At 43.0% G+C, this 13,929-nt stretch overlaps 1 long non-coding RNA gene across 2 annotated transcripts in view; it reads left to right on the forward strand.

Annotated features, from left to right (window-relative positions):
- The window catches only part of LOC107129766 (uncharacterized), a 57,365-nt gene continuing 43,436 nt past the window's right edge, over positions 1 to 13,929 (forward strand). The window contains exons 1-2 of one of the 2 annotated variants that reach the window (XR_010586659.1): positions 1 to 357; positions 13,417 to 13,536. This is a non-coding gene — a long non-coding RNA (uncharacterized lncRNA). The remainder of the gene's footprint in view (positions 358 to 13,416; positions 13,537 to 13,929) is intronic. The other variant, XR_001490860.3, reaches the window with a different exon arrangement.

The following is a 13,929-nucleotide window of genomic DNA, read 5'->3' on the forward strand; positions in this document are numbered from 1 at the left end:
GGAGCTCGACTCTTGAGACAGAAATCTTGCTGATCCTCCCAGCCGAATAAACCCCTTCCTTCTTTAACTCCGTGTCCGAGGAGTTTTGTCTGCTGCTCGTCCTGCTACATTTCTTGGTTCCCTGACCGGGAAGCGAGGTGAATGGTGGATGGTGGAGGCAACTCCTTAGGCGGCTTAAGCCTGCCCTGTGGAACATCCCTGCTGGGGACTCCGACCAGCCCGACCGTTCCCGGGTAGGCATTTCCCCCGGTGGGACGCTTCACCAGAGCAGTGCGTGGCAGGCCCCCGTGGAGGATCAGCATGGTGGCTGAACACCGGGAAGGAACAGGCACTTGGAGTCTGGACATCTAAAACTTGGTAAGACTAGTCTTTGAAACTTGCCCACTCTGTTTGAGTGGAAGCCTGGCCTGATCACCCATGGTGTGCCTTTACCGGCACTTTGGTTTTGGTTTTGATTTGGTTTGAACTGCTTGACAGGACCAGTCTTGGGAACTTGTCCACTCCATTTGAGTGGAAGCGTGGCCTGATCACCCAGAGTGTGCCTGTACTGGCACTTTGGTTTTTGTTTTTGACTTGACTTGGATTGCTTGATACTTTGGTTTTGGTTTTGACCTGGCTTGGATTTCTGGATACTCTGATTTTGGTTTTGATTTTTGTTTGGTGTAAACTACAAAAGTGTGCATGTGCCCTTTTTACCCGTTCTTTGTTTTGTGGTGTGCATGTGGTGTGAGCGTGGTGTTTTGTCTAGAGGAAACATGGCTGAGGCACAAAGTCAGCCCACCCTACTAGGAACTATGTTGAAAATTTTCAAAAAAAGGATTTAAGGGAGACTATGGAGTACTGTGACACCAGGAAAACTTAAAACTTTGTGTAAGATAGACTGGCCAGCATTAGAGGTAGGTTGGCCATTAGAATGAAGCCTGGACAGGTCCCTTGTTTCAAAGATATGGCACAAGGTAACCTGTAAGCCAGGGAACCCAGACCAGCTTGTTTTAGATCCCCCGACCCCAACACACGGCGGTTGAGAGAACAGTAGCATAAGCAGCTGGCAGAGGCAAGGAAAGACCAGCAGAGAGAGAGAAAGGAAAGAGACAGAGAGGAAAAGAGGCAAAGAGAGAGAGAGGAAGAGACGGAGAGGAAGAGAAAGACAAAGAGGGAGTCAAGCAGAGAGAGAAAGACAGAGGCAGAGAGAGGAAGAGACAGAGGCAAAAGGAAAGTCAGAGAGAGACAAAGTCAAAGAGAGGAAGAAAGAAAGAGAGATATACAAGTAGTTAAGAAAAAAAAAAAAGGTTATAAAAAAAGTGTGTTAAAAAAAGAATTTATGCAAAAAATATTTTATAATTTAAAAGTAACTAGGTCTCCTGAATGTAAAACTATTGAAACAAAACAAAACAAAACAAAAAAAACCAGTTTATGCTGCACAAGGTGTATAAGGAAAGCAAAATATACCTTTGGTAAAAGGATTATAAGGAGGCGTAAGAATGTACATTTTTACCTACATTGAAAAGTTAAAAATTGCTGTTTTGAAGGTTTAAGCAAGGTTTAAAACATTAATTGTAAAGAACATTCTGTGTGTAAACATATTAGCTAAAGTTAAAGAAGTATCATCCAGTTTTTCTGTGAACTGGACATTAAAGTAAAAGCATAACAGGTTTTTCTTAAAGCACCAACCTGCTCTTTAGCAAAAATTATAAAAGATTAAAAAGAGTCTATAAAATCTTACCTTATGGTCAAGCATTGAAAATTAAATAAATATGTCCGCAAGGTTTTATTAAAATTAGGTTTAACATTAATAACACACTAATATGAAGATACAATTTAGCTTATCTGGTATAAAAATCATACAAGAAGCATTGTTAAATGTAAAATGGTATTTGACTTTCTTTGGTTTAAAAACTAGTAAAAATAGGTGCTAAAGGAAATTTCTCAATAAAAAGACACTAAGGACTATAAAGTCCACTGCCAAGGTCCCCACATTTAAAACAAAAGGTCAATTTCTTAAAAATTATGTACTTGGTTTATCTTCCACTTTCCTTTCTCGCAAAAGAAAAAAACAAAAAAACAAAAAACAAACTGAAAGTCTTTTAGCACATGTACCACCCTTAGAATTTCCGGTAAACCAACACCAGCCTGAAGACCACATTCTCATCGAAAGGTGGAAAGAAGAAAAACTCAAGCCAGCCTGGGAAGGACCCTACCCTGTGCTGCTAACCACCAAGACTGCTGTTTGTACAGCAAAAAAAAAAAAAAAAAAAAAAAAGACAAAAAACCCCCCCCCGCCCAAAAAAAAAAACAGGCTGGACTCATCACACCCGAGTCAAGAGAGTGCCACCCCCTCCAGAGTCGTGGGCCATAGTCCCAGGGGAAAACCCTACCAAACTAAAGCTAAGAAAAATTTAACTCTTTTAATCTATTCTATTACTCTTTCTTCTTTCCTCATTCTATTGCTGACCATCTAGTTATTAATATAACCAAGTCAATTTCACCTCAAATTATTGCATTTAATGCTTACTTTGTTACACCCTGTGAGGACTTGCCAAGTCAAAGACAGCTTTCTACTTCAGAAAAGTACTTCTGTCCCTCCTGACTCTCCTCAGACTAGGCATTAGTAAACTAGTACCATTTAATCCGGGGAGATTTTGATAAAGACCCCAGTGCCAACAAGGAGTGTTGTCCCCCGATGTACGGCTTTCATGCCATAGTTGGTCCAACGTTCTGTGGACCACTAAAGAGCAAGGATGGACTGCCCCAACTGGTTTTTGTAATTTCCCTAAAACCATACGTTCATTTTACTAGAGGATCATAGAAGTTAAAGACTTAAAACAAACTTTAGCAATTAAGACAGGATACCAAGATGCAAATGCCTGGTTAAAATGGATCAAATATTCCATCTGCACATTAAGCAAAAGCAATTGTTATGCTTGTGCACATGGCAGGCCAGAGGCCCAGATTGTCCCCCTTCCACTACGGTGGTCCCCCAGTCGACCAGGCGTAGGCTGCATGATAGCTCTTTTCCAGGATTCTACAGCCTGGAGTAATAAGTCATGCCAAGCTCTCTCTGCTACATCCCAAAGTCCCTGTGGGTCAGCCCCCGAGGGCCATCCAGCTTCTGTCTCCCAACACTAAGTTCACTTCGTGTCTCTCACAACAGAGAGGAAACTTAGCATTCCTTGGAGACTTGAAAGGATGCAGTGAGCTTAAGAATTTTCAAGAGTTTATCAATCAGTCAGCCCTTGTTCATCCCTGAGCAGATGTGTGGTGGTATTGTGATGGACCTTTACTAGGCACTCTGCTGAATAACTGGAGTGGCACCTGTACTTTAGTCCAATTGGCTATCCCTTTCACCCTGGCATTTCATCAACCAGAAGGAAAAATAATAATAATAATAAGACATCATAAAGCGAGAGAAGCCCCTTATGGGTCTTTCGACTCTCATGTCTATTTAGACGCAATTGGAGTCCCACGAGGAATATCAGATCAATTTAAAGCTTGAAATCAAATAGCTGCAGGATTTGAGTCAATATTTTGGTAGGTGACAGTTAATAAAAATGTAGATTAGATAAACTACATCTATTACAACCAACAGCAATGAACTTTTCATGAGTTAAAAGAAAAACTCATGTCGGCCCCAGCCCTGAGGCTACCTGACCCGACAAAACTCTTTACACTCTATGTGTCAGAAAGAGAAAAAATGGCAATTGGAGTTTTAACCCAGACTGGCGTCTGGCCAAGGCCAGTGGCCTATCTCTCAAAACAGCTAGACAGAGTTTCCAAAGGCTGGCCCCCAGGTCTAACGGCCCTGGCAGCAATGGCCCTATTAGCACAAGAAGCAGATAAACTAACCCTTAGGCAAAACCTGAATATAAAGGCCCCTCATGCTGTGGTAACTTTAATAAATACCAAAGGACATCACTGGTTAAAAAATGCTAGATTAACCAAGTACCAAAGCTTGCTATGTGAAACTCCCCACATAACCGTTGAAGTTTGCAACACCCTAAATCCCACCACCTTGTTTCCGGTATCAGAGAGCCCAGTTGAATATAACTGTGTAGAGGTGTTGGACTCAGTTTATTCTAGCAGGCCCAACCTCCGAGACCATCCTTAAACATCAGTAGACTGTAAGCAGTACATGGACGGGAGCAGCTTCGCCAACCCCTGCAAAGTGACTCTGAAAAAGACGACAAGCCCTGCTCCAGTCACACCCGGAAGCTGACTGGTCCACGCACGGCTGAAGCGTGAGGAAACTCATCACAGGACTCATTTTCCTTAAAATTTGGACTTGTATAGTAAGGACCTCAACTGACCTTCCTCAGACTGAGGGCTGTTCCCAGTGTATACAGCAAGTCACTGAGGTAGGACAAAAGGTTCCTATGGTCCTATTATTTTACGGTTATTATAAGTGTACTGGAACTCTTAAAAGAACTTGTTTGTATAATATTATTCTATACAAGGTATGTAGCCCAGGAAAAGACCAACCTGATGTGTGTTATGACCCATCTGAGCCTCCCATGACCACAGTTCTTAAAATAAGATTAAGAACTAAGGACTGGTGGGAGCTCATAAATGATATGAGTAAAGTGTTAGCCAAAAATAAAAAAATAAAAAAAAGGGTGCCCAAACAAGTCACCTTAAAATTTGACGTCTGTGCTGTCATTAATAGTAATAAGTTAGGAATAAGGTGTGGTTCTCTTAATTAGAAAAGAGGCTATATGGCAGAAAATAAATACATCGGTCATAAATTAGGACTGTGTGGAAATAAATGTAAATACTGGTCTTGTGTCATTTAGGCCACTTGGATAAAAGAAAAAAAAATGATGAAAAGGATCCAGTCCACCTTTAGAAAGGAAAAAATGGCCCTTTCTGTACTAAGGGACAATGTAACCCCTTAGAGCTAGTAATAACCAATCCCCTTGATCCTCGCTGGAAACAAAAGGGGAACGTGTAACCCTAAAAATTGATGGAGCTAGACTGGATCTTCAAGTAAATATCGTGGTTTGAAAAAAAGTTTATAAACGCTGTCCTGAGCCAGTATTTCAAACATTCTATGATAAACTAAATGTGCCAGTACCAGAAATCCTAGGAAAAACAAGAAATATGTTTTTGCAATTAGCTGAGCATGTAGCACAGGCTCTCAATGTCACTTCATGTTATATGTATGTGGAGGAACTGTAATAAGAGATCAATGGCCATCGGAAGCCCGAGAATTAGTCCTACAAACCCAGTTCCTCATGAATTCCCAGCTCAAAAGAATCACCCTGATAATTTCTGGGTCCTAAAAGCCTCAATTATTGGACAATATTGCGTAGCTAAAAAAGGAAAAGAATTCACTCACCCCATAGGATGACTTAGTTGTCTGAGACAGAAATTGTATAATGGTACCACAGAAACAGTAACTTGGTGGAGTTCAAATCACACAGAGAAATCCATTTAGCAAATTCCCAAAGTTGCAAACTGTGTGAACCCACCCGGAGTCCCACCGGCGCTGGACAGTCCCCACTGGATTATACTGGATATGTGGGCATAGAGCTTGTGCCAAATTACCTGACCAGTGGGCAGGTAGTTGTGTTATTGGCACTATTAAACCACCTTTCTTCCTACTGCCCATAAAAACAGGCGAACTCCTGGGCTTTCCTGTCTATGCTTCCCGCAAAAAGAGAAGCATAGCTATAAGAAATTGAAAAAATGATAAATGGCCCCCTGAGAGAATCATACAATATTATAGGCCTGCTACTTGGGCACAAGATGGCTCATGGGGATACCAGACCCCCATTTACATGATCAACTGAATCATACGGTTACAAGCTGTCTTAGAAATAATCACTAATAAAACTGGCAGAGCCTTGACTATTCTTGCCAGGCAAGAAACTCTGATGAGAAATGCTATCTATCAAAATAGATTAGTTCTCGACTACTTGCTAGCAGCTGAAGGAGAGATCTGCAGGAAATTTAACCTTGCTAATTGCTGCCTACACATAGATAATCAAGGGCAAGTCATTTAAGACATAGTTAGAGATATGACAAAACTGGCACATGTGCCCATGCAAGTGTGGCATGGATTTGATCCTGGGGCCATGTTTGGAAAATGGTTCCCAGTGCTAGGAGGATTTAAAACTCTTATAATAGAAGTTATAATAATAATAGGAACCTGCCTACTGCTCCCTTGTTTGCTACTTGTACTTCTTCAAATGATAAAAAGCTTCATTGCTACCTTAGTTCACCAAAATGCCTCAGCACAAATGTACTATATAAATCACTATCTATCTGTCTTGCAAGAAGACATGGATAGTAAAAATAAAAGTGAGAACTCCCACTAATAAAATGAATGAGAGTCTTAAAAGGGGAGAATAAGGGAGGAGACCACCCCTCATATTGTCTTATGCCCAATTTCTGCCTCCAAAGAAAGAAGTAAAAAATAAAAGGCAGAAATGAAATCCACAGGCAGACAGCCCAGTGCCGCACCCTGGGCCTGGTAGTTAAGCATCGACCTCTGACCTAATTGGTTCTGTTATCTATAGATTATAGACATTATATAGAAATGCACTGTGAAAATTCCTATCTTGTTTTGTTCCGATCTAATTACCGGTGCATGCAGCCCCCAGTCACGTACCCCCTGCTTGCTCAATCAGTCACGACCCTATCACATGTGCCCCCTTAGAGTTGTGAGACCTTAAAAGGGACAGGAATTGCTCACCTGGGGAGCTCGGCTCTTGAGACAGAAATCTTGCTGATGCTCCTGGCCGAATAAACCCCTTCCTTCTTTAACTCGATGTCTGAGGAGTTTTGTCTGCTGCTAGTCCTGCTACAACCTGGGGGCAGGCGGGCTGAGTCCGAAAGGAGAGTCAGTGAAGGGAGATAAGGGTGGGGCCGTTTTATAGGATTTGAGTAGGTAAAGGAAAATTACAGGTTGTTCTCTGGCGGGCAGGAGTAGGGGTCACAAGGTGCTCAGTAGGGGAGCTTTTTGAGCCAGGATGAGCCAGGAAAAGGACTTTCACAAGGTAATGTCATCACTTAAAGCAAGGACCGGCCATTTTCACTTCTTTTGTGGTGAATGTCCTCAGTTAAGGCGGGACAGGGCATTTTCACTTCTTTTGTGATTCTTCGGTTACTTTAGGCCATCTGGCTATATACGTGCAAGTCACAGGGGATGCGATGGCTTCGCTTGGGCTCAGAGACCTGACACTCAGCTTTGTCTTTTGATAGGTTGTCTTAGTGATGTTTTGGGAAGTCAGCATTCAGGATTGGTAAGTCTTTCTCTGAACATTCTTTTTTTTTTTTTTTTTTTGAGAGGGAAGTCTTGCTCTCTCACCTAGGCTGGAGTGCAGTGGTGCGATTTTGACTCACTGCAACCTCCCAGGTTCAAGAGTTCAAGCAATTCTCCTGCCTCAGTCTCCCAAGTAGCTGGGATTACAGGTGCCTGCTACCACGCCCAGCTAATTTTTGCATTTCGAGTAGAGATGGAGTTTCACCATGTTGGCCAGGCTGGTCTGGAACTCCTGACCTCAGGTAATCTACCCACCTTGGCCTCTCAAAGTGCTAGGATTACAGGCACGAGCCACCATGCCAGGCCTGGTCTTGAACTCCTGACCTCAAGTGATCCACCTGCCTTGGCCTCCCAAAGTGCTAGGATTACAGGCGTGAGCCACTGCGCCCAGCCTAGTCAAATTGTTTTATATAAGAGGATGTTAATCAAATTTTCTGATCAGGTGATTGTTCAAAAGCTAAAGCATTATATCAGAGCTTATATCAGTAAGAGTAGCCGGGGATATAGAGGATATTCTAAGTATAAATCTTTCTGATGATCTGGCTTGATCCTAGAGAAGTGAAATTAATAACACATCAGTGTATAAAGAGAATATTCTTTCCATACGAATATCATTTCTCATAAAGGAGTTTTTGCAGAAAGTTAACAACTTCTGGAACTAAAGAAACATCACTCTGTTACCCAGGCTGGAGTATAGTGGTGAGATCATAGCTCACTACAGCCTTGACCTCTCAGTCTTAAGCAATCCTCCTGTTTCAGCCTCCTGAGTAGCTGGTACTACAGATGTGCACCACCACACCCAACTAATTTTTAAATTTTTAATTTTTTTGTAGAGATGGGGTCCAACTATGTTGCCCAGGCTGGTCTCAAACTCCTGGGTTCAAGCAATTGTCCACAGGCTGCAGCTTTAATTCATACAGAATTGTCCTCAAAGAATGTCATAGTCTGGGCTACATTTTGGGCTTATTTTCCTTTCTTCTTTATGGGGGATGTTCAATCTGTGATTTTCTGAGTTCCTCAGATGAAAGGCTTCTGCAAGTCTGTCAAGGTTTTTTAAAGTCTTGAATTTAAGATGAAGAATTGTTGAAATTGGTCTGGGACATCTGCTTTGATGAAGAGTCTTGACAGCCAATCAAAAGATAGCAGGTTTTCAGCTTCTCTTTTTAGAACCAAGACTATCTTGAACTTACTCTCTTTGAGCAGGATTTTTCTGTTCATCATTTAACACGGAAAGACAAAAGGGATGGAACAGGGTGAATTGAAGCTCACAAGGACATGCTTGAAGACTTATGGGTGTACAAGCAAACCAGAGGGTAGGAGAAAAAAGAATTATAGGTGAATGCTTCCTTTAACATTTTACTAAGTGGGGTTCGGAACGCAAGAGAGAGGTGAGGAAAAGACCTGAATCAATAGAATGGATGTAGAGTATGTGTTACTCAGGATCCAATAAGGAAAGGAGAAACCATAACAATTATTTTAACAAGGAAGTTTAACATAGGGAATTGAGCCAGGTGTGGTGGCTATGCCTGTAGTCCTAGCACTTTGGAATGATGAGGCGGGCAGATCACTTGAGGTCAGGAGTTTGAAACTAGCCTGGCCAACATGGTGAAGCCCCATCTCTACTAAAAATACAAAAAAAAAAAAAAAAAAAAAAAAAGCCTGGCATGATGGCGGACGCCTGTAATCCCAGCTACTTGGGAGGCTGAGTCAGGAGAATTGCTTGAACCCAGAAGGTGGAGGTTGCAGTGAGCCAAGATCATGCCACTGCACTTCAGCGTGGGTGACAGAGTGAAACTACGTCTCAAAATAAAAAGGTTGGGGGGGGGCAGAATTGGTTAAAAGGGTATTGGAGGGAATTCAGATAACACAGAGAGTAACTGCAGGAAGCAGCTTACATCCCATAGTAGTGGTAGAACCAAGAGGAAATATTGGGGTTCTCAAAAGCTTATGGGCTTGGAGGACAGGCACTGTTAGAACCTCTTGGCTTGTGCTGGTATCTCTTGGCTTGTGAGGGGTATCATTATAAAGCTAGTTCTAATGGGTGGAAAAAAGCTTGAATCTGGAATCATTTGCTTCTGCAATCAACTGTGCTTCTAGGGTGAGGATGCATTTCTGTGGTGACCAGAGAATAATAGAAAGCAAATAGAAAATTGCGAATTCCTTCTTCCTCTTCCTGCTTTCTTGTCTCCCTCTAGTTTCTTCTACCAGCAGAACCTAACAGGAAAACAGATGGTAAAGGAGAAACACGTTTGCAGAATCCTAGTCCCAGCATCACAGAGCTAGAAGAGAAGGTTTGAAGCTGACAGACAATAGCTTAGTAACTAACACAGAGATGCCAGATGTGGATAAAAAAAGGAGAAGAAAAATCTGAAGACTGAATTATGAGAGAAAAACTGGGAGCTAGAGAGGAGATACATTTAAAGATGTGTTTAAGAAAACTAAATTAACTGATAATGCATTTTGGAGTAGGTTTGTGTTTTACTGGGTTACAATAAAGTTTTGTGATTTTATTTCACTCTGAGTATGGAGTAGAAGTTCAGCCCACCCAACAGGGTCAGGGTCAGTCTAGTCACAGTTGCCTTACTTGTGGATAAAATGAAGTAAGATAAGCCTTAGCTAAAATAAAGCAACCAAATAAAAAAACATAAAAACTATTAATACATTTAATAGATTCTCAAAGGGTCAGGGCTCTGTCTGCTTTTTTTTTTTTTTTTAAGGAAAAACAACCAAAAAAGTAGAAAATACTTCTATTGTTAAGACTAAGATGATAGTGAACAAGTGCACTCATACTAGAGAGTATTGATGGGAAATGTTTTTGTATGGAACCGAATAATTCAATAATAGCCACTATACCGACTGACCTCAAATAACATCTTTGGGTCTTTTTTTTTTCTTCTTTGTAATACATGAATTGAACTACATGTGTTTTACCCTCTCTTTTAGCTTTTGACTGTTTATGTATATTAAAATGACTGCTTTCCCCACAAAGAGCTATTATCTCAGGTATTTATAGTCTAAACCCAGAGAACAGGAGATTCTTTTTTAGTTTTGATTTTATCATTCTTAAGAAAAGTTTTTGTCAACACTTTGGAAAATATAACCACAGTGCGCGCAACTGAGCAATAGCAAGCTTCTACTTCATTCCCAAATCCTTGGATAACAGGATGAATGGCAATGGTACCAAAAATTATGAAAGTGATGAGTCAAGACAAGAACACATGGCACCCAAGGAAAGACTCAGTTTTAATTTCATGATATGACAAGTTCCGTGCCAATTTTCTCTATTAAGGTAATATATTCAGTGTTTTGAGAATTCCAGGCACTTGAAAATCTTTTCAATAAGAACACTATAAAAAAAGAACACAGAGCCATTTGAAAAACTAGGTTTTGACTACAAAAATCTTAACTATGTGAGGTAATAAATATGCTGATTGGCTAGATCTACTCATTCCACAATGTATATGTACTTCAAAACATTATGTTGTGCATGATACATATAATTTTATCTGTCAATTAAAAAAATAAGGTATTTATTAAATAAATACATGGAGAGACATACAATGTTCGTAGATTGAAATATCCAGAATAACAAAGATGGCTTTTCCTGTCTGCCTGGGATGGCCCTGCAGGTCTACATAGCTGGTGCCCTGGTGATTGTGGCACAGCTGCTATGCAGCTGCCTAAGGACGGGTGGTGCCTTCCTAGAGCCGGGTCCCCACAAGTGAGTGGAAGTTCAGCAGGCAGGGTCTCATGGAGAAGCAATGGAGAATAAAGACCTGGAACTCCCAGATAGACCTGAAGTTACAGGCCCACCCCTACACCCACGGCAAGATGTGGAAGTGTTGCAGCTTGAACACCAACACCAAGTCATGAGTCTTGCCATGGAATAAAATCTACTGCTGCATCTGCCTGACCCAGATCACTTATTATGAAACACCTCCAACCTGTCCTACCACCTGAAGGAGATGACCTCCAAGAGTTTCACAGTCACCCAGCAGATGTGGGAAGCCTTCACTCCCACCTCCTCCAAACCGAAGCCCAAGTAATCCTAGCAGCTGGCATAGGACCCGCTGGCCACAAAGGCTGGCCACAGTGATGAGAGCAAGCAGCAGTAGGAACTGATGTCCACTGTCCTTGCGCTCATCTGCAAGGGGCAAGGACATCCAGAGAGGATGAGCCCACTTCCAAGGTGCTGCTGAAGATGGCCGACCCCAGGTACCAGCTCCTGAGCAGAAAGTACATCTCCACCAAGGCCATCCCTGAGAAGCATGGAGGGTCAGTGAGGTGATCCTGAAGAAGCTGGCCAATGCCTTGTGGTGTGGCATCTCCAGGTACAAGTGGAGGAGTGAGAACCAGAATCAAGACTTGGTGATATTGGCTGTCCACTTCCTCAGTGTCAGCTCCCCTAACAGCCTGTATGTGGGTTCCAGGTGCCTGAAGACCTTTGAGATGCTCGAAAAGAACACAGCAGAAACCATCATGCTGGTGCTCTTCATCAAATGGGGCATCAGCACCAAGGAGTGCAGGGCCACCACCGACTATGGCAAGGACATCATGAAGGTGTGCTCCTTGCTCAACATTGCCGTTCAAATGCATTACTTGTGCAAACCTTCTATGCTGGCCTCCAGCAGGCTTTCCAGCTCCTTAATCTGGAGAGCCTGCTCTCTTGGTGCTGCCCACTGGTGGACTACTACCAGCAGCGCACCGTGGCCTTTGACATGCTCTCGCAGAGAAGCAGAAAGAGCAAAACATGGGTACCGCATGCTGGTGAGCAATCATCTCCTGGTAAGAAAGCACACTGGCCATGCTGCAGTCACTCAAGGAGCAGCAGTGTGTTATCCCTGGTGTATCTGAAGACAGCAACAACCACGACCTGATGTTGGAGGCTACCAAGTGGTCCACCATCCAGGGGCTGGTGGAATTCCTACAGTTCTGCAAGCAAGTGGCTGAGATATTGTCTGCCTTGAAGTATCCTACCATCAGCACGGTGAAGCTGCTGTTTCACATGCTGCTAAATATCACATTCAACAACAAGGAATCTGACTCCAAGGAGATCCTCATGGCCAAGAAGATGATTGCCAAGGAGCTCTCCAAGACCTGCCAGGAGACGCCTAAAATAGGCATGTTTCCAAATGTCACCATCTTCCTGGACCCACACTACAAGAGGCTGCCCTTCCTGTTTGCCTTCGAGAGGCAGCAGATGGAGAACTGTGTGGTCAGAGGCCAAGGCCTCCTGGACAAGGTCAAAGACAGCAACTACTGGCTGGCCAATGCAAGATCTACCTTTTGCCAGAAAAACATCCCGTGAAGAAGCTCTTGGGGACGTCAGTGCCTCAGCCCTCCTGCATGATCGATAGCATGCTGGCTGAGATCTGCTGCCAGACCAGCGGCCTGGAGGACCAGGAGGAATGACATGCCCGGGTGGTGGAGGAGCTGAGGAACTTCAAGTCTTAGGAGGAGTTTGGCCACCTGTGTTGTGCTGGAGTGTCTCTTTGATTCCGCAGCCAAATGGTCAACACCAAGAGGACCTGGCTGGCCTCCAACAAGCAGGTCTTTCTGTACCTGAATGACCTTAATTGGGTGGAGGCGGAGCCCGAGGCCCAGGACAAAAAGCAATGGGGCTTGGATAGAGAGCAGATGTTCCCTTGGGAAACAGTGTCAACCACGGCTTCTTTGGCATCTGGGACAGTGGCTTCCTGTAGGGAGGAAGACTTGTCTTATGAGTCATAGCCTCGAGGTAGTCTGTTGCATGTGTTGCTGTAAATACTGCAAATATAGCTTGGTTTCGAACCTCAAAGGCCAACCATGGCCTTTGAAATCTAAAGGGAAAGGTGGAGAACAGAAAGAGATGTAAGAAGAAAGAGACAAAGGCTTTGAGTTGATGGGTCCTCTTCTCCTCTGCCAATCAGGCAACTCCTGCTTGGAAATTGCCAAGCGGAAACTCCCCAAAGACAGCAGAACCTGGAGGAGGTTTTGGATCACAGATACTTAGGACACGGCACAGGCACACCATTTGCGATTTCTGATTGAAGTTCTTCCTGGGAGGGTTTAGAATAAATCCAAGAAAATTCTGGGTGGGATCATCTGAGGGATTTTGGAGATCTGTAGATGAATGAATTAATGTTTACCTTTTTTTTTTTTTTTTTTTTTTTGAGATGGAGTCTCATTCTGTAGCCCAGACTGGTATGCAGAGGTGATCTTGGCTCACTGCAACCTCTGCCTCCCAGGTTCAAGTGATTCTCATGCTTCAGACTCCTGAGTAGCTGGGATTACAGGTGCGTACCACCACATCTGGCTAATTTTTGTATTTTTAGTAGAGGCGGGGTTTCACCATATTGGCCAGGCTGATCTCGAACTCCTGACCTCAAGTGTTCCACCTGTCTCAGTCTCCCAAACTGCTGGGATTCTCATCTGGGACAGGTAGACACAGACATCAGCAGTGACCCTACAGACAGCACACCAGATCTTCCTCAACTTTCCCAAGTTGTATAAATACTAGGAGTCTTGTACAATATTAAGAGAACGGTAAGGGACCCAAAAGTGATCCATATTGGATTTCCTTCCAACAAGTGCTATTAACAACTAGGGAAATCAAGTTCTATGAACAACAAATTCATACCTTACAAATGGTACACACTTGCTGAAGGGCACAGAGCAGTGTTATAATC

This window comes from Macaca fascicularis, chromosome 5 (genome assembly GCF_037993035.2).
Source record: "Macaca fascicularis isolate 582-1 chromosome 5, T2T-MFA8v1.1".
In the NCBI taxonomy this organism is placed as follows: domain Eukaryota; kingdom Metazoa; phylum Chordata; class Mammalia; order Primates; family Cercopithecidae; genus Macaca; species Macaca fascicularis.